The sequence below is a fragment of the Gambusia affinis genome, linkage group LG15 (assembly GCF_019740435.1).
Source record: "Gambusia affinis linkage group LG15, SWU_Gaff_1.0, whole genome shotgun sequence".
NCBI lineage: Eukaryota > Metazoa > Chordata > Actinopteri > Cyprinodontiformes > Poeciliidae > Gambusia > Gambusia affinis.
Window position 1 is genome coordinate 8,865,294 of NC_057882.1, and position 19,980 is coordinate 8,885,273.

At 37.0% G+C, this 19,980-nt stretch overlaps 1 protein-coding gene across 5 annotated transcripts in view; it reads left to right on the forward strand.

Moving 5' to 3' along the window:
- Positions 1-19,980, forward strand: part of cadm2a (cell adhesion molecule 2a) — a 231,010-nt gene that overhangs the window by 45,359 nt on the left and 165,671 nt on the right. The gene's annotated exons all lie outside the window — the stretch shown is intronic.

Consider the following 19,980-nt stretch of genomic DNA (forward strand, 5'->3'; position numbering starts at 1 on the left):
TGCCAGGGGTCTTTCTGCATGGACTTTGCATGTTCTCTTTATGCATTCTCTGAGTCTCTCGGGTTTCCTCCTCTTTAAGAGTGACTGTGTGTGTATAGTTGTCTGTCCCGTCTCTCTCTGTGTCGCCCTTCGATGGACAAGCGACCTGTCCATAATGTAACTTGCCTCTCGCCCGACTACAACTGGAGATAGGCATCGGCCCTCCTTGTGACCCTGCGAGGATAAGCATGGTTAGATAATGGATGAATGGATATTGCATAGTATGCATAGTGCTTGTTCTGGTAAATCAAACAATGTCATTGAAATGATTACAGGCGGTTATATGGATCCATCGTTGCTCTGGGTAATCGATTTTGTCAGTTGGTGGATAGACATACGGCCATGCAGGGCACTTTGAGGGCAGCAGACGTTTCTGCCTCCCCTGGGTCAGTGATGAGGCACAGCTAACACAACAGGAGGCCAGCTGACACCTGGGTCACCCTAAGAGAGTCTGCTGTTCATCTAGCCCCTTTGTCTCACTTCACTTTTCAGCTCTCAATGGTCCTGAGGCCACCGTCTCTTTCACACACACATCATATATATATATATATATATATATATATATATATATAATAAAATATGTGTGCACAGACTACTTTTATGTCTGTGTATTTGTGGTTTCCTCTAAAACTGGAAGGCAGAAGCAAGCTTGGGAGAGCAAATAATTGCAAATGTCAAAGCAATGCAGTATAAACTATTAGCTTGCAGTTAATGTGCATTATTTATCATATTCGTATTTGAAGCATGCTTGTGCAGAATATGTAGATGGGATTTAATGTAGTAAGGACTTGATAACGTTAAAAGGAAATGATTCAATAACATTTTCAGAACATAAAGGTCTAATCGACTCCATAGGTGATGGTCCTGGGTATTGTTTGTCATATGCTGCAATAAAGGTTGATTATAACTTTCAGTTTGAAAAAACTGCCCACAAACTGGAATTTAGATACTCTTATACTCTTACAAGACCTTATGGCACAATGTACTGAAACACTACGATATTTTTCATCAAAGTCAATCTGCCTCCCAAATTGTGTACTAGTTACTGTCCGTATTTGACTTCCACTGGGCACGTAAGTCTAATCTATTGTTGTGGCTCAGAAAAGCTGCTTCTTCACTGTCCAGTCTGACTGTCCCCAGATAATGTCTGGTTTCTTTCTGCCCCAGTCACCAGTTCCGTTAAGGTCTATTCCTCACTATTGTGGGTGTAAATATGGGGCAGAAAAGTGAGCAGGTCGCAAGCGAGTAGGAGCTGCGATGGACTCTCTGATCATTGTATGAGAAACTCTCAGTAATGGAGAACCTAAAGCATGTGGTTTTGATTGACTCAAATAAACCCAGATATCTCATTGTGTCTTATAGAAATTTATTGGTAGCCCAAACCGAATGAAAACAGTTCACACAAGCTTGTTTTGTTATACATGCAAAACCTTTTGGATTTAGGTAATGCTGTCAAAAAATGTAACATGCAATATTTAGCAAGAACTTTATTAAAATAAATATTAAAATAAAATTCCAAGCAAAGAACAAAATGCTGCGACAGACTGGCAACCTGTCCAGGGTGTACCCCGCCTCTCGCCCGGGACGCAGCTGGAGATTGGCACCAGCAACCCTCCCGACCCCATTAGGGACGAAGGGTGTTCAGCAAATGGATGGATGGATGGAGAACAAAATGCACATCATGCCAAATTATAATGTATTTCCAATGGCAAAAGCTACAACTCCAGCAGAACACTAACCAGAAGTACGCAGTTCCGGCTTCGTCATTGCTGCCCGTTCTTCAGAGAAACATGCTGCTTGCAGGGCTACTAAATCACGGTCATTCTGCTCCAAATGTTGCTGCGCGTGTTTTGGCTCTGCTCATGACTAAACTCATAATTGCACTCTTCCATACTATACTGCGTTTTGATAGCAGAATGCATGTCCGCTGCTCCACTGCTAAACGTTGTTTGGAGTGTTCTGTGACGTAAATCACAGGGCCAATCAACAAGTGCAGTCTGTCGTCAATAAAATTGCTTGTGTGCAATACACTGCTTGTACCACCCTTGAAGTGGGTACGAAAAACAAGGAAGTGCTGTTAATGGAGATGAATTTGACTGGGGCAGAAACGGTTAAAGAAGAGGCTTAAATGTGTGCATTATACTTAACACTATGTCATGTCTGTTTGACATGACAACAGACGCTAACCTCTAATAGCAACCCCCAATTTTTAAAGCATAGTCTTGATGCCGCATGTCATCATTACAAGGGGAATTATTTCCTTGTATATGATTGAAACCCAAGTAATTCTAAAAAGGTTTGGAGAGCTTAAAATGACTAACTTATGCTCGATAGCCATTAGCAATGTTATGAGACAATTTCTCAATCCCATAATGGCACTCTACTTGTCAAATTGAACTTTTTTGTACAAGGAGATATCCAGTTCCTGTCTTCTTGCGACTTTTAGGAAAGGAAGTAGCTCAAGAGTTGCACTGTTGTGTAACAAAGTTTGCTGATATAGAGTGCTCAGGAGGCTGGCTGGCCATGGTTGTGAAAATATTTCTACTGTGGCTGCAGATTTGTTAAAGCACAATTTGCAAATTGTGAAGCCTTTGCGCTCTCAATTTACAAAAAAAATAGTATAAATGCTTAGTTTTCCATAATTGCAAAATGTGTGTATCCTCTTTGTCATGGACAGAATATTGTGAATTGTCTTGTCTCATGAACCTTTGGGAAAGGTTCTGTGTATAATAATAGAATTCAGTGAGGAGCCAATTACCAGTAGATGTCATTATTTTAGGCGTGGTTCCACCTCCTGCTGTTTTTGACTTAGACGCTTTCTTCAGCAGAGAGGGTAAAAAGAGGTGCAGCCTTGATTGGAGCAGATGTGACATGGTTGTCGGGTGACCTACTTCTGTCCATATTATGAATTAAAATTGTATGACGGAGACTAGGGCAACTAATGAATGTTACATGTGAAGGTGGGGCCAAGTAGGTTTGTGAAGAAGGAAAGCAAAGGTTACAGGGATGTACTAAATCTGTGTGCTTATGCATGGTGCTATTTGGATGAATGTGTGGATTATGTTTCTACATATCATTAAAAAGATACTGGTAGTCTAGAGAATAAGCACATGCAAGAAAGCTGACCTGCATACAGCCCACCAAGCCTGAACTGCTAATGGCCTTTAATTGGCAGAGTGTTTTCTGGGAGGCAGCTGTAGACAGATGTTATCTGGTCCTTTTCTCTGTAGGAGGTGAGAGTAGAACTGTAATGGTTGGCGCATATGGAACTAAGACCCAGGGTGGAGACATGGCCTGCTGATCTGGCCCCTTTTAGCTGTTGAATTAGTTAGCGTGGGAAGAAGCATGACTGAAGGAAGATAAATTTCCACATTTTGTACCAGACACAATTTTTGCCTGCATCAGCAAACCTCTTGTCCACTGATGTGGACATAAAGTAACAGTGATGGTTACAGTATTTTTGCTCTTATGGTCAGCTCATGCTTTCAGTTGGATGTTGTATTTGATAAATACACAGTGACTTCACACATAAAAAGTTGTTTGTCTGTCTTGGCCCATATCCTTGTTTCTCTGTCTTTGTGGCTCCTTCTTCCTAATATTTCCTCTCATCTTTTCCCTGCACTTGCTCCGTCTCTCCTGCTCCCTCTGGCTCAGTGAGGCACAACTACGTGTTGTGAAAGATCATATCCTCTTGACCTTGCTCCAGGAGCTCTGATATATTTCATCTACCATCGATTTTCTATCCTCTGTCATTTTTTTTTATCACCCACTCCCTCTCTTGCATTGCCATTTTTCTTCCTCTCCATAAAATCATTTTCATCTCATCCCATACAAACATACTAACAGAATTTTTATTAGTTGGAAAGAATTAAGTTTGGGGAGTAAAAGCAAAGGACAATATGATATTCTAAATTATTAAATCCTGAGGAATATTTCAGACCGAAAAAGAGGCAGAGAGAAAAAACCAAATACCACCAACCCATAAACAAAAGGTGATAAATTTTAGAGGAAAGGTTCAGATAAATTGAACATTTTTAGAACAGTAGAGATGTCAGTGGTAACAGCTAATCACCCCGATTTAGTTAATTCTCGCAATCAAAACTGTATTTGTTGACAGTCGTCTAAACTTTTACAACACACTGTTAAGTCTATTGCTCGTATTACAGCTGACTAATTTTGTAATGTAAAAAAGGTATATCAGTGGTATATGGTGCTGTCTGAGCAGATATTAACAGTGCCAATTTATGTAAGGGACCATCTTTTAGGTTTTTTGCAATGTTCTTAACTGAACAACCTCGATGTTACCATGCTAACCAAAGTTAGCATAACTTTGGTTGATGCTAAGTGTTGTATCAGTCGATCTCATCAGGCCCAACTCAACAGTCTGTCGTTTGTCTATTGAGACTTAAGGCAATCAACCACCCAGTTGATTGGGCGGTTTGAGCTTCAATTAATGTAGCTTTCTTAAAGCAACATGCATGATCTTTGTCTGAGCAAACTTAACTGTGCTTTGTGAAAAATGTGATTATTAACATCTTTAAATATAGCATTGTATCATTTTCAGTTTGAGTTGTTAGAATCAGGTAACTAGCTGTTAACCTCCAGGCTTTTAGGGATTCAATTTACCACAAATTCAGTGCATTACCACAGTTTTCTGCTATAGAAAACTGTGGTAGTTTTCTATAGCAGAAAACTGCTATAGAAAACTACAGACTTACTTCTGCTATAGAAAACTAAAGGTTTCTATATCAGAAAACTGCTATAGAAAACTACTAGAACTAACTAGAAAACTAGTTAGTTACCAACTAACTAATGGTAACAGTTACTTACCATTAGTTAGTTACTAATGGTAAGTAACTGTTACCATTAGTAATTTTGTACAGCCCCCACTTGATTGAAAAAAAATAACTATCCCTTAAAGAACCAGCATATGAAGCAACCATTTACTTTAACCTTCTGCAGTGATAGCAGCTCTTTGCTTTGAGGTATTTTTAAACTCTTAGATGTCACCACCTGTGAGATTAAAGAAGACACACAAAGTTGGTGAATATTTTTGACCCTGATGCCCCTCATAATGCTTTCTGACTAACACAGTCTGTCCCATTAGCATCCATGCTGTCGGAGGGCAGGAGGTCAGCTTCAGTATTGGTGTAACGGTCAGGGTTCAGGGTTATTGATACGCAGACTGCGTAGGCATCATGTTTACTGTCCATAGAGGTGACTTAGCTTGTGACCCGCTGCCCTCTTGCATCTGGGTTCTTAGTGCAGAATGAATTTTATTAGTTTTTAAATCTTTTTCCTCAGCTGTCACTCAGTTTCTTTAATCAGCTCTTATTGATGTGGCTTTGCCTCATTAAGGAGGAGAAGAGGGCATGAACATAGTAGAAAGATGGCAAAACATGAGCCGTCTCACAGAGGAATACAAAGGGCAGGGTATTTAATGTCTGTTCATTTGATCATTTTCCCTTATTCCTCCGTTCTCCAACACACTATCAGAGCTGACATCCCTGCAGTGAATGGCTCCCAGAGAGTCATACCTTTCCTCGCTCAAAAACATGACTACTGAAGAGGAAAACACAGACTAGCGATGGCAAGAACAGGCTCCCTATTGATTTGGCAGCTTCATTGAAAACAGAGTTATGCAATTTCTTCCTTCAGCTTTCTCGTCATTAAAAGTAATTATTGTCTTAATTTACTATGATCAAAATTCAGGATGTGTGAGTGCACATGCATGTGGTTATGTAATCAGATGAATTCACGCTCTGATGGATATGTCTATTGCTAGGAGATTTTGACTGTTAATTGTATTAGGATTGTTTCCAGCAATAAAAATAGACGCTTACATAATTTTGGCTGTGGCTTATTTGTCTCTATCTTACCCTTTGTTTTCAATCTTAAGTTAAAAGGTTGAACTGGGTATGGAAAATAGATGGATGAATGGATAGAAGCATCCAAACTTTTTTCTGTTTTGATATTTTGTTAAAAATAGTAATTGTTCTCTCTTTTTTTATGCTTAACAACTGGAGAGACAATCATATAATGTTTGGATGCATGAACACATTCATGAGCAACGGTGGCTCAGAAAGACGTACATTTCCTGTTCTAGGACCCAAAAGGGGAACAGAGTTTGTTTGGAAGCAGACTTTTTTAAGCAAACACTTTTTTATAATTAAACTTGCTCTTATATTTTGAAATATTGCATAATTTTAAGCTGTATTTAATGCTAGCTTCCTAGTACTCAAGCTTTTCTTACACTTTATGTCCAAAAGATCCAAATCTAAGTTCTGGGTAGGTTTAAGAATCCAGAACAAGCAGCGATAAACAAATCCTCTTGCTTAAATATGCTTACAACTTATAAGCAAAATAAATGTATCGTAAGCAGCTGTAATTTCTACAGGAAAATGTAGGGAATTAGAAACCAAATACAACCTTCAACTTCACCAACTTAATAGATTTTCCAGCTTCAACAAATGAAAGTGCCTCACTTTGCTGATTAGAAAAAACTAAATAAATAAACAGAACTAAAGTACAAGAAGACACACTAATATCAAAACAGCTGAGGGAAGACTTGCAAATACTAAGAAATAACTCAATGTGTAAAACTGCATTTTATACCTTTAGTGTGATACCACAACATAGGATAGGTATCAGATTAGTTTTTATTTTACAACTTTTTTTTTTTTTAAAAGGTCCACAGCCCCTATGTAGAGATAAAAATTCTCTACATATGGATGTGAATTTCACATGTTCAGTACAATATGATCAACAACAGTTTTAGAAATGTGCTCTTAACTGCCCACCAGTAGTTAATGATGTTCAAAATGCTTTTATACTGAATTATATTTTGTTCTGTTGGATGTTGTGGATGGTGTTCTGATTTGTACAAAGCCGGCCAATGCTAGCTCAGTGATGAGGCTCTGGTTGATCATTCATATCAGAATATTTTCTCTTTGCAGTCCCAAATAACTGTTTGAACAGAATCTACTGTGGGAGCCTATTTTTCTGCTTGATAAACAAAGTTTGTTGCTTTGTAGTTGTAGTTATTAATGAACAATGCCATGCTGCAGTCAGGCCTTTATCAAACAGCTGTCTCTCTCAGGGAGCGCAGAGCTTCAGCTGAGCGGCTCACAAAATACAAGCAGACAGATCGCAGCCAACATGACGTGCTTTCTGTTGCAGCTCCTTTAGAGGGAGAAGTTCACTTATTGAACATTTTCACTTTTGGAGATTTGTTACAGTACATGCACATATTATCAAATGCTATCATATTACATGGTTTCTATATATTGTGTTAAATGATTTAAAGCACATGCTTTAAATGGTCTGGATTGATGTGCTGTTTGATCTGAATGCCAACCTGAGTTTGGACTTGATGAAAAGCTGTCATTCACTGTGGTCTGAACAGTGAATTAAAACCCATCAAATTTTAGCATAGAGGCTTGTTCCACCATGAAGGTATAAAGCAGTCCTCTCTCCTCTTATGTTTCACTAAATTAGGCCAGTGTGAGTCCAAGTCAAGTGTAGACCAACTCCTTTGTCATTAAAAATGCAAACCAGTTGATGTGTTATGTCTCTGAAGAAAATGTTGCTTTCAGAGTAGGAAAACTTCACCAAACTGGTGTAACTGTGACTCATCACCCAATATGAAATGCTGCAATGTCTTAAACATTTTCTTAACCCACCTCTGAAAAGAAAAAGATTTAACTCTTTCTTATGACCATATTAATCTTTAATTTAGGTTGTTTCTTTTTTAAAACATCTGAAGTATAATAAATATTTTGAGTGATGATGTAAATTCTCTCTCCAGTATCTTTGACATTTAGTGACCAAATGGATGTACAATGCAGTGGGTGTCAATAATGTCCACCACTTCTTCCACTGATGTTTAATTTTTGACATAGATACACATCACAGCATCAGGATGTAGAGTTTGCAACTGTTGGTAGCATCAGGAGGAATGTTAGCTCCCAATTTCTATCAGTCTTACAATGTGCTTGTCAGTGCAGTTCGGTAAATGTTGCTCTATCTACTTTTAAACACTTTCAATATTCAATATAACTTGAAAAATGGGGTTAAAATTCAGTGAAATCACTATTAATTCAGCAGTATGAGTTAATTGTTTAGTTTAGTTTTTTTATTATTATTATTATTATAAGTACCTCTAACTGCTTCATAAAAATATTTATAAAAGTGCTGAAATTGATGAGCTTGAAATATTCAAGATTTTTGCTTAGACATAAGAAAATATTTTTATTAAATTGTTAAAATAGTCTCTGACTTTTATATTTAAAAAAAAGTCACCAGGAAATGCACTGTAATGTTTAACAAGCATTAAACATTAAACATTGATCTGCACTAAACCAAATCTTTAAATATATATGGTTTTATTTTATTCTTTAAAAAAAAATGAAACTATAACAAAGTTTCAGATCGACAGATGAACTGTGCTGAAATTTCCTTTTTAAAATTCTCTGAAAATCTCTGCTAAGGATCAAATTCGATGGATCTGGCCCTGCCTGACCCTGTCTGTTTGATGAGAGTGAGCAGAGGATATGGTGGGAATGTTGACCTCATGTATTTTCATGGTTGACTTAAGCTTACCTGTCCCTGTGGAGGGGGAAAGGATTGTAAATTGCAGGCCATGACATTCTATTCCCTGTGTGCTCATGGTTGGCTGTGCTCATGGTTGGCATCTGGTGGACAACCCGTCCCACAGCTAGCCTTGTCCACAACTCACTCAACACTGAGACCAATTAAACCCTGACGGAAGGATTTGCATGTGCAAGGAAATAAGTGGGACAATAGTTTTTAGATGATGTATAATAAAATAACAATTTATAGAAAATTAATATGGTTAATTAATAAAATGAAGATGAAAAATAAGTTGTACACGTATGTTTTTAATAGGAATTCTACTTTTTGATACATAATAAATAAACCCCCGACATCGGCTGTAACAATATCTGATCTGAACCTGAGAACTCCTGTGAGGAAAAGCCATTTTAACTAGAACATTTTTTAATTTTCTCAAATGTTAACCAAATTGGCTATGTGACCAGAATGTTAGTTTGATTTTAAAAAACTGTCTTAAGCTGAAGTCACTTACTTGATTGCACATTGTAATGTGTATCCTTATTTTAAAACACAATGTACAGATTTATGCAATGTAATACGTAGGTAAAATATATTCAGTAAATGTAAGGGTTTTAAGTCTCTTATAACTCTTTTTTTTAGAATTATGCAGGCAAAATATGTTCATCTGGTAAAAATTATGGTGTGAAGTACTTAAAAGGAAAAAGGGAGATTTTCTTTTAATGTATGCACTTATATTTGTATGTAAAATTAATTCCTGATAAAAGTTAGGAGCTGGATCTAACCACAACCTAGTTGTCTGCTGAAGTGCTTTAAAATCTCATTGTTTGCAAATAAAAAATAAGAGTTTAATGAACTCCAAATGAGTTGAAGAGAAATGAATTGAACTGAATTGAATTCAGCTGATTTGAACTGTTCTTGATCAACTGCTTGACCCTAATCCCCGTCTCCTTCTCTTTCTCTTTGTCTTTTTCTTATAGGTGAGTACTGGGAGCCTGGCTGTAGGCACCATGGTCATAAGAAGCACTCACAGTATGCACTCATTCTTTTGTGTCTACTTCCACTTCGGAAATTTGTCGTGATATTTGAGGACGTGTACACTTAACTTCCTTGAGTAATGGCTGATTATAGTTGCGGGCGGCGCCATAGATAATCATTAGCGATATGCACTGTGTACTGGCATCGCTCAAGATTTAGAGTGCTGTCCGCGGTGCTGAAAACAAATCTATTGCTGCCAATACGTTTGCGCTCGGTTGTGTAATAGGTCTATTCTGTGTGCAAGAATCTGTGGGAGCATGTGACGGTGTCTGCCCGTCCATCCTTACAGTGTGCTCGCGTGTGTGAAGCGGTGTGTGTATGCGCGTGTAGCTCCATTATCTTTGCGTCTGAGCAGTTTTCCCATCCCATGCATCATCCACCCCCGTCTGTCTCCATGTCAGGCCTGATAACAGCTCCTATTGCCCACAGAGATGACTAATCAATAACACACAAGCATGGGAACAACAGCTTGCTGTCCGTGCGCACACACTCAGCGGAAATATTGGCACACTGTCCGCAAACATTGCATTGACTGCTGTAGGCTAACAAAGAACCTGTTGTTCAAGATACCAAGAAGACTTCAACGACAACCCAGCCCTCCAGTCCCCCACCATCACTATCACCACAACTCCCACGGCTGCTACGTACCTTTACATGGAAAGATGTGGAAATGCATGTGTTCAACAGAAATACCAATCTGCCAATAGGCAGGTTTTATCAGCCTGACAGTATCACTGTGTGGTCCTAAGGATGTTTCTGCTACAAAGAGCCTTTTTCTCCTTGCATCATGCTCATGATTTGTTGTGTTACCTCCTTATCTACTCATGTTTGGCACTTGAATTCTTTTCTGCTACGACTCCTGTCAGCTTCCACAGAAGCTAAATCAGGAAAGCTAAATCTACTTGCTGATTTCATTTGATTTGATGCCCCTTTCCTTCAATCAGTATCCCAGTCAGCCTGAGCAGAATAGCTAAAGCCAGATGACAATAAATGCATAAAACCCTTAGAGAGAGTGATAACACACTCTCCCCTCTTTCTCTCTTCTAGTCTATTTTCTCCCACCTTTCAAGGAGGTGTGATTCCCATAGACAGACTTGCCTGTAGACAAAGCTTGTCTGGTGCCCTGACTCCCCCTGAGGTGCCATTCTGACCCAATAACTCCTTCACTCCTCTCTTGTGTTTCATTCACTCCCCTTTGCTGTTTCCTTCTTTCCCCTCTCATCCTCCACTCGCTCTCTGTCACTTGCTTTCTCTCCCTCCGGTGGCCAGAATGCTGTAATTGAGTTTTTTATTCAAGTCAATTAAAAGTGCAGTCCCAGTCGAAGACAAAACAAGTCGACGGAGCTGCTTTTTTCTCTCCTTTTTCCTCGGGCTCCCTCATTTTTTATTCAGTCCACTCTTTATATCACTCAGTAGCTAAGAAAGCACGGGGTGTGTACTTTCATTTCATATGTGTCATTAAACTGTTTTGACATTGTTTACAATGTAATTTATCTTTCTGTATGACACCCCGCCCCCTCCCCCTAAAGAAATCCTATTTAAATGGTAATTCAAACTTCCATTAAGTTGGGGTCTTTGTGAATGCCATACAGAAGTTAGTCTATTCCTCCATTCTGCCTCAGCAAACATCTGAGGCATGATTGTTTACTCCCAAAAAGCCAAATATTCATCAAACAGATAGATCAGCAATGCTGTCTGCAGTCCATTATGCTTTCCTATCCTCATTTACTGTTGTATCGTGTTACTCACTGAAGTGATGAATCATATTCCTGAGTTCACAGGGATCATCTGCGATGCTAAAGCATTATGGTCAGACGCTATTTGCCATTGCTAATAGCTTTGTAATCAGCAGAAAGTTTCTCAGACGTTTGAAAAGGCTGGTCCATCTCAGACACCAAGTGCGGTTTTGCTTACAAATTCACAGGCAGATGTTGACACAAACTGAGCTACACATCACATCAACTCAAAAGATCCCCCTCCTCTCATTTACTGAATTTTAATTTGGTTTGTGCCAAATGAAAATGTGGAAAAAGTGAAGGTGATGTTTTCATATGCAAATGAGGAATGGAAAGTGAGACTTCCTCTATTTGTTGAAGAAAAAGCCAGAAGATTTATAGTGGCTGCTGGGCTAATTTTCTGTAACTACTTTCATCAGCAAACCATTCACAGTATATTTACAAAAATGCAGCTGCTCCTCCACTTGGTCTCAGACATTCATTTTGGTTTTCCAGGTGAACCGTGCTGACTTTTGGAGCAACGTTTTAACTGACAAACTGACAATTTTATATCGATACCAGATTTACTTATTTTTTAAATCATTTGATCAGGTGAATAGGTCAGTGTAGTTAATGTATGATGATAATTTGCCAATGGAGACATGCCTAATTAAAGACTTAAGTTTCTTAGTAGTGCCCTGCGCTCACTGGACGATTATGACTGAGATGGCAGCTGCACAGGATGCAGTGTGAGAAGTGGGTCATGTTTGCTGCATTTCTAAAAGCTTGATTTAATTTGGGCAGAGGGAAAGATTGCTATTAAGTTCTTTGGTACATGTTTACTTTGGTTTATATTAGCTACATTGCTGTAAGTATATGCATGCTCCATTAAAGCACACTGGTCATTTTTTTCCCCTTCACCATTTCACATTTTAGTAGGTTTGGTGGTTTTGTACCAAATGAGTTAACTGCTATAGTTTTTTTATGATTTCCCAACAGTTCAAGAAGTAAAAGCAGAGATCAGAATTACAATGAATGCAAATAGGGTGTTTTAAAATAATCAGCTTTAAAAAAAACCAAACAACTAAGAATCTTAATAACAGATGTCCCAAATTTGTGTGTTTTTATTTAAGCCAAAAATAGGGTACATAATTTTGATTATGTCTTTTAAAAGAAAATGTTCGTTGATTGGCTCTGATTGGCTCTAAAAAAATAAACCTCATTATTTTCTATTAATTAAATGTGGCAAAACAATGTGAAACAAGCCAGTTTTAATATGTGGTGAATTTATTTGTGCATCTAAAATTTAATTATATGTGAAATTTGAAGCTTTTTCTCATTATTTATCACCAGGCTTTATTAAAATGCTTACAAAGGGAATTAGCCTGATGTGGAATATTTAACTATATAGCTGCGAAGGATTTGTTTACAGGTAAAAAATGGAAGATTTACAGCACAGCTGCAATCATAGCTTATTACTGGACACCTAAAAAAATATAGAATAAATAATGATAATTAAAAAATATATATTACACAGACAGCAAGAGATAACTTATATGTTATATTCCTCCTGCCCTCAATACTGGGGCTGGGAAAAAATGTCAGTGTTTGGGTTTGATTTAGGTTCAAATCTGCAGAGGGGAAATTGACCCACAGTCTTGGTTAACCAGTAACATTTGCATTGTAAGATGCTGACATGGATGTTCCCCTTGCAAAACAAAACACCACTTACTATTTGAATATTCCAGTCCATCAGTGAAACCATTAGTGGATCGTTCACAGAGACAAAACCAGTTAACCATGAGGTGGGACGAGTTCATTCTACTGTTTACCAGCTGGTTCTGTACATTTGGCATATCAGTATTTGGTGGCTGCTTCATTATAACTGTTTTTTTATGTTATTTATCTGAAGACTGGCATTTTAAAGGCCATTCCAAACCCTGCTGATGTCAAATTAAAGTTTTTTTTTTTTTATGTATTTTATCCCATAAGCTGTTTATCTGTCTTGAATTAGCATGAACATGTAGCACAATCAGTAGTTGACATTTTAAAAGCTGTACTGTATAGCATTCTTTTACAGATTCAAACTCTTATTTTTGACATTTTGAGAGTGAATATTTTAAGATCTCTAAAAGGTCTTACTGGTGTTGTATAAAAAGAGTTATTTGTATATTATGCTTTATTATAGTTGATTCAGCTTTAAGTCCATGCAGTTGTGCTGAATCATTTCAGTTTTTTCATTCTATTAAATATCAACTGAAGTATTTTAAAAAAATATATATATATCACCACTGGAAGAATATATTACATCAGTGGAAAAAACATTGTGGTTTTACACGACAGGGCCAAACGTTGTCTTCCAAAGTAATTTAACTTTTAATAAAAAAAAGGAGAAAGTGCAGACATGACTGGTAATTGCTTGTAAAACATTAACTGTGGAGTGGTGCAGTTACGGCTCACAGCTGTTACGGGTTCAAGTCCTCTTGCCACATGTTTACCCCCTCTCTCACAACCACCTTTTTTAAAAAGTTAAATGTTTTTTTTTGTTTTTTTTTCTAATGTATGTATTGACATTTAGATGAAAATATTGTGTTATAATTAAGGGTGAACATTGAAAGCATTGATAAAAAGCTTAGGTAGTTTTACCTTGGAAAGTTTGCTCTTATAAAGGATACATATTAGTCTGCTAACGTAATAAAAAAAATAAAATGGATATAAAACAATAAAAAGTCCCCTGTGGCAGAGGTGAATATCACTGTGTCTGTAGCAGTACCTCTGCATTTATTTAAAAATAGAAAGTTAAAAATGTCAAAAGCAACAAACAATGTGGATAAGAGTGGAATGGAAAAGAAAAAAGATGAATTGAGCAAACAAAAAAAGTTCTCTCTCCCCTTTTAAGAATTATTCTTACTTAAAGTCCCATTTTAGGTTATGTATCTAACCTCTTCCTGACCAATCCTGTTATTGGTTTAAATAAGAAAGCAGGGTTTCATGATGGGTATTGACATAGAACTGGGTTAATGTGATTAATGTAACAGTGATGCTAAGAAAGCAGGGAGTTAAAAAAAGAGCTTCACAATGTATCAAATCACATTCATTATTGTAATATCAGGGTTGGCAATTTTGAAGTTGCAAAGGATGTGAATCCGAATATTTAATAGGATACTATATTCAAATGTCATACATTCACACTTTGCATATTCATAACATATCCTTTAGCAAACCCAGTGGGATTAATAAATATCCCAGCCGTGAGGTGGGATAAATGTGTCAAGAATATCTCTGTTATATCCCTGAATGACACTAACAGTCAATATCATATTGGGTAACTGTAAGTAAAGTAAGTAAGTAAAACACGCATGAAAAGTAAAGATGAAAAGAACGGTTTCTGAAGTTAATATGAGAGTTTTTACACTTCCAGAAGAGGCAACGTAAAACACAAAATCCTTTTACCAGTTTTTATACCAACATGTTTTTTTAATTATCAGCTTTTTAAGTGGTTGAAACTGAATGATTTATTTAGCCTGTCTGCTCTTTTATAGAAAACACTTGCAGACAGAAGTATTTCCAGTTTGTTTTTCATAAAATTCCAGAGATACTGAAGACAGATGACACTCCAGCACTCAACTTTTTTGTTTTTTAAAGATAGATCTATGCACTAAGATCTATCTTAAAAAACATATTGGATGTTAGCTGCATTTATGCTTTTGTTAATTTTGTGCCTTATTACCTCACCACTTTCGGAGTAAGTTAGGTTTCTACAATGGGTTTCCATGGTGATACCCCCTGGTAAGGACTGAACCAGTTCTGCTGCACTGAAATCCCGGGGTTAAACTAGCAGCTGCATCACTAAGCCAGTAATACCGCTTTATATTATATATCCTAGGACACCTTAACTTTTGGTGAAATACTATCTCTCCTTTACAAATGTTTGCTGCTGAAGATCCTCAGTAGCCTTTATTCTCCTACTGTGATTGAGTTTCCCTTTGATATATTAGATTTTAGTTTGATTCATCAGTTTCCAGCCTAAAGCATCTTGGTCCTGACAAGTATTCTGTGACTTGACAGCACTGTGGTGTTGTTTTGGAGGAGCTGTCCTTCAGTCGACCACAAAAATATAATTTGCTTCCCCATAGAGCTACTGCAGACACTCTTGACAATTGTTAGGGGGGTAATTCAAGAAAAGCTTAATTTGAAAGCTGGCTGAGGAGCTTTGCACTTCCTTTCAAAGGTGTCTTGACTTTATATTGTTTTGGTCTATTTAGTGTCTGCAATACCAGCCCAAACACCAGTATACATATTTGTTATATGAGGAGAATTTTAGCTGTCAAATTAATGTTCAACTTCATCTTAAGCCAACTCTTGTAGTTCAAACACAACTTTAGTAGAATGAATATGAATGGCGGTCCTGTCATATTTAAACCATTAAAGTATACTTCTCACAAAATTCTAATGAGCACATATTCTTTCTCAAATCCAAACGCTCCAAGTTGACACAGTAAGCAGAGGACAAATACACTCGGATACCTTTGTCAGCTCAACTCAGCAGGATGTAATGATATTGATGACAGAAAGTCATCACGGAGGACATGTACCGCAGCAGGAAACGTCTTAGCTGAAGCATGCTCATTCTGTCCTCATCAATTCTTTAGCAACCTGCAGTCACCTCCCACCTCCCCTCCCTCACCTGGGTACAGCAACATGCCTCACACCTTTGCTCTTTTTGCGTTTACCTTCCTTGTCTCTGCCGTAGACACAGACAATAATAGACCGGTTGCATTTAAAATATTTCACTCACAACTGTGAGTGCAGATGAGTCCAAAATATGTAGTACTGTGATATGGAGAGGAAAACAAAAACAAAAGCAGCTTGTTTGTTTTGTTTTTGGTAAATGCAATATTATTTTATGGTGAATTATCCAACCAGTGTCAGCTGTGTGGAAATTGAAAGGTTGGTGAGGTTTCAGTATCCATGTCAAGAAGGACAGGAAATGTTTTTTTCTCATTATATGATCTGCTTTTGAATATGTTACCTCAGCAAGAAGCACAAGTACAAGGCATAGTATAAATCCATGTCTTAAAACCGCAAATAGAGTTCACTCTAAATTTTCAACTAATGGCTTTGTCAAATTTTTGTAAAGCTGTGACTTGCCAATAAAAACTATGGAAGATATAGATTTCTCTTTGAGAGCTATAATTAATATTTTAGTATTAAGTACCTGTTAAATCAAACATTTAACTGATTCAGGGTTTCCCCCAGAAAACTTGCCAAGCACAGTGGTAGTGGCGCTAACACCTTTCTTACACAGTAAAAAAAAAAAAGAAAAAATGTTACACCAAAAAAAGTATTGTTAATATTGATTTTCCTGTAAGGTGCTACGATGGATTCACAGACAAGAAAAGTATGTGTCATGAGCATTGGCATGGCAGATCAATGTTTAGACAAATCAACCTGAAGATTCTTGAATTTCAGTCACCATCTGAGCAACTGGTGGCTCCCAACACCAGAGTCGCTGAGTTCAAACACAGCCTGCATGGTTTAAGACAAAAAGCACACTATGGCCCTTCTTTGTTACATTTTGCCATCTGCTCTATGTCACCACTGTCACAGGAAAGTGAACTCTACAGTTTCTTACATGAAACTGCTGAAATGTGCCATCAGATGCATTCTAAGTAAACAGCCCTCTGAAACATGACTGCAGCACAGCCATAGCAAACACCTGCATGTTTTACTTACTCTCCACTGGTATGCATAATTCACGTGAACAGTGACATTGCATCATAAAAAGGATGCCTATAAGAGCTTTGTAGTATATGCAAAGAACGTCTTGGTGGAATATTTGCATGCACACTGGATTTTATTGTCAGATGGGATTCTGGCTCAGTTGTCACAGGTCTATACTGAAATACTTCAGGCAGTGTTGAAATTCTCCAGCTTTTTCTAGTCTCCTCCTATAATGTATCCTCTTTTTAAAAAGTGGTGAAATTATTCATTATTATCTATTGGATGTGCTAGACAAGAGAATTTCTCAAATATATTTTTGAAAAATAAAACCAGAGCAGTAGTGATGAGCTTATCCCTTTAGAGTATCTACGTATTAAATATTGAAGTTGACAAAAAGATTTTATGAAACCGACTTTTTAGTTTATTATCTAACCACAATCTTAATAATTTATTCTGATTAAGGATAATGTCATCACCAAATAATTAACAAAATGTAAAAATATGAAGCTTGAAAAAAATTGGAACCAAAAAGCCATCCAGTCTCAAATAAAGCTAAAAAATTAATAAAATAAAAATTCCCACACTAAAGACTTTTTGACCTATGTGATCTATGAAACGAATGCTGCGACAAATTACCTTTTGTCTAATATTATGCAGTTTGTGGACAATTTCATTGATAAAACATAAATTGTATATTAAACTACATTTTGTAAAACAAAAATAATTTTAGAGGCAATTTAAATAATTAGGCACATGTTTTAAAAGATTTCTGTTAGCCAAAAAAATATGAAAATGAAACAAAATGTTTACCTTGACTGTGCATTCATTTGTTCTCACAGCAGTGTACTTGACTCTTTCCTGTCTGACCTAAACTGTGACCCTAAATGTAGGTATTTGTGTAGTTATTTTTATTTTTTACATATTTGCTGAGTCTCTTGCTATGTTGTGACAGCATGGTAGGAGACGGATAATCTGTGAAAAGATCGATCTCCTCCACCTAATCGCTGAGCTATTATTGCTGTCTGAAGAAATGCACTGCTCCGAAGTTGACCCAAATAAAAGCAACCAATCAGCCTGGAGGAGAGTCTTAGTACTGTCAATCAATCTCATGTACTCGCTGCTAAATGTGCTAATGGTGGAGAAACAACTTACCGTTGCACAAAAAAACATTTATTTGTTGTTATTGGTGGCAGTGCTAATTAGCCTGAGTATTCATAACAGGTTGTGCTAGCTGCAGTGTGGCGTAGAGCAAGGAGGGTAGAGGCTCTGATCGGTTATTTCTAGACAGCACTGCTCTGGGAGAAGGCAGAGGAGTTAGATTTCTTTTCACAGCTTATCTGTCTTATACCATACAGTCACAATATAGTAACTGTTTCAACAAATATGTAACTTTTGTAAAAAAAAAGTTACATATATATATATATTTTTTTACAGAAGTTACAGGCTGCAGCTTTAAGGGGTCTGGATTAATATCTTTTAATGTAATATCCTATTGGGGTTAATGCACTACTCAACATACGCAAATGCAAACATTTTTTTATTCGGCCTAATTATTATTATTATTATTATTATTATTATTATTATTATTATTATTATTATTATTATTATTATTATTTTAATCTCTATTCCAATCTGACAGGTAAAAATTCCACAGATTTCCTCTAACCTTCCCTACTCGCTGTAGGTGTCCATGTCCCCTGCTGAGCAGAAGAGAGTCAAGCTGTTCAACTGAATATACAAGTGAATTAACAACTCTACAGCCTGGCAGGTGTCTCATTAGAAATATATTAGGGCTGTTATCAGTAACCCAGCACTCCCTAAATGTCTATAGCTGTGTACACGTGTGTTTGAGACAGAGCCTTTCAAGAGGGATAGAGAGTGTTTCTGTGTTTGTGTACGCACGACGCTGGTAATTGGAGCTGTGTTAATTCAGTGCAGCAGTGATGCAATCCAGAGACTGAATGCATTCATTTTCAGACCTCGCATTTATTTTTGGCATGGAGTGCCTCTCATGCAGCTGCATCTGAAAAGTGAAACGATTAAAAGTGTCCTGAAACTTTCCTGAGTCGGCAAGTGACACATGCTAATTAATGTAGCACCAAATTGAAGGTCTGAGCTGTGACAAAGATTTGAGAAAAAGAAACTCAATCTGAAGAGCAAATAATACTTCCACCATGAATAAGTCTATGCGCAACTTATTCCTCTGTAAATGTATCCATTAAAATGACAAAAAGCAGCTTTAAATTATTTCTACGATAGGAGGCAAAAAGTGAGTGAAAAAATTTAGTGAAAGTTTGTAATTCATGACATACGTTATGCTTAACAGGTTCAATTCTTCATTAGTATTTTAGTACACAAATTAAAGTGAAATACATTGGTATTTTGTTGTACTGCTGTTATAAATTAGTAGCTAGAATATTCTAAGAGGGAATGTCAGCATAAAATATCCTTCTTCTGGGATTAATTGATGCCTTTGTAAATGTAACATGTATCATTAAGCCTTCTTACCGGTTTCCTAATGTATATAAGTATTCTAGCATCTGTCGAAGTAGCAAAATCAAAACAGCAATAAATAATTGTCAGATAATTTTTCTTTGGAATGCGCATACATGGAACTTGTGGGCCAGTATCGATGTGCAATATTACCATTGCTGGTATTGCTAAGAACCATTAATTACAATGTTTCTTTCAAAGTCAATATCTATTTCTCCATCTTTTTGGCACCATGGAAAGTGGAAAAGTGCAGTCATTGCTACTCAATTAAGCACTCCATAATCCGCTGTTGCATTGTTCAAAATAACCACAAAGCCAACTCCCTCTCCACTCCATCCCAAAAGACGTATACAAGTAGTAACAAGATAGAAATAAACAT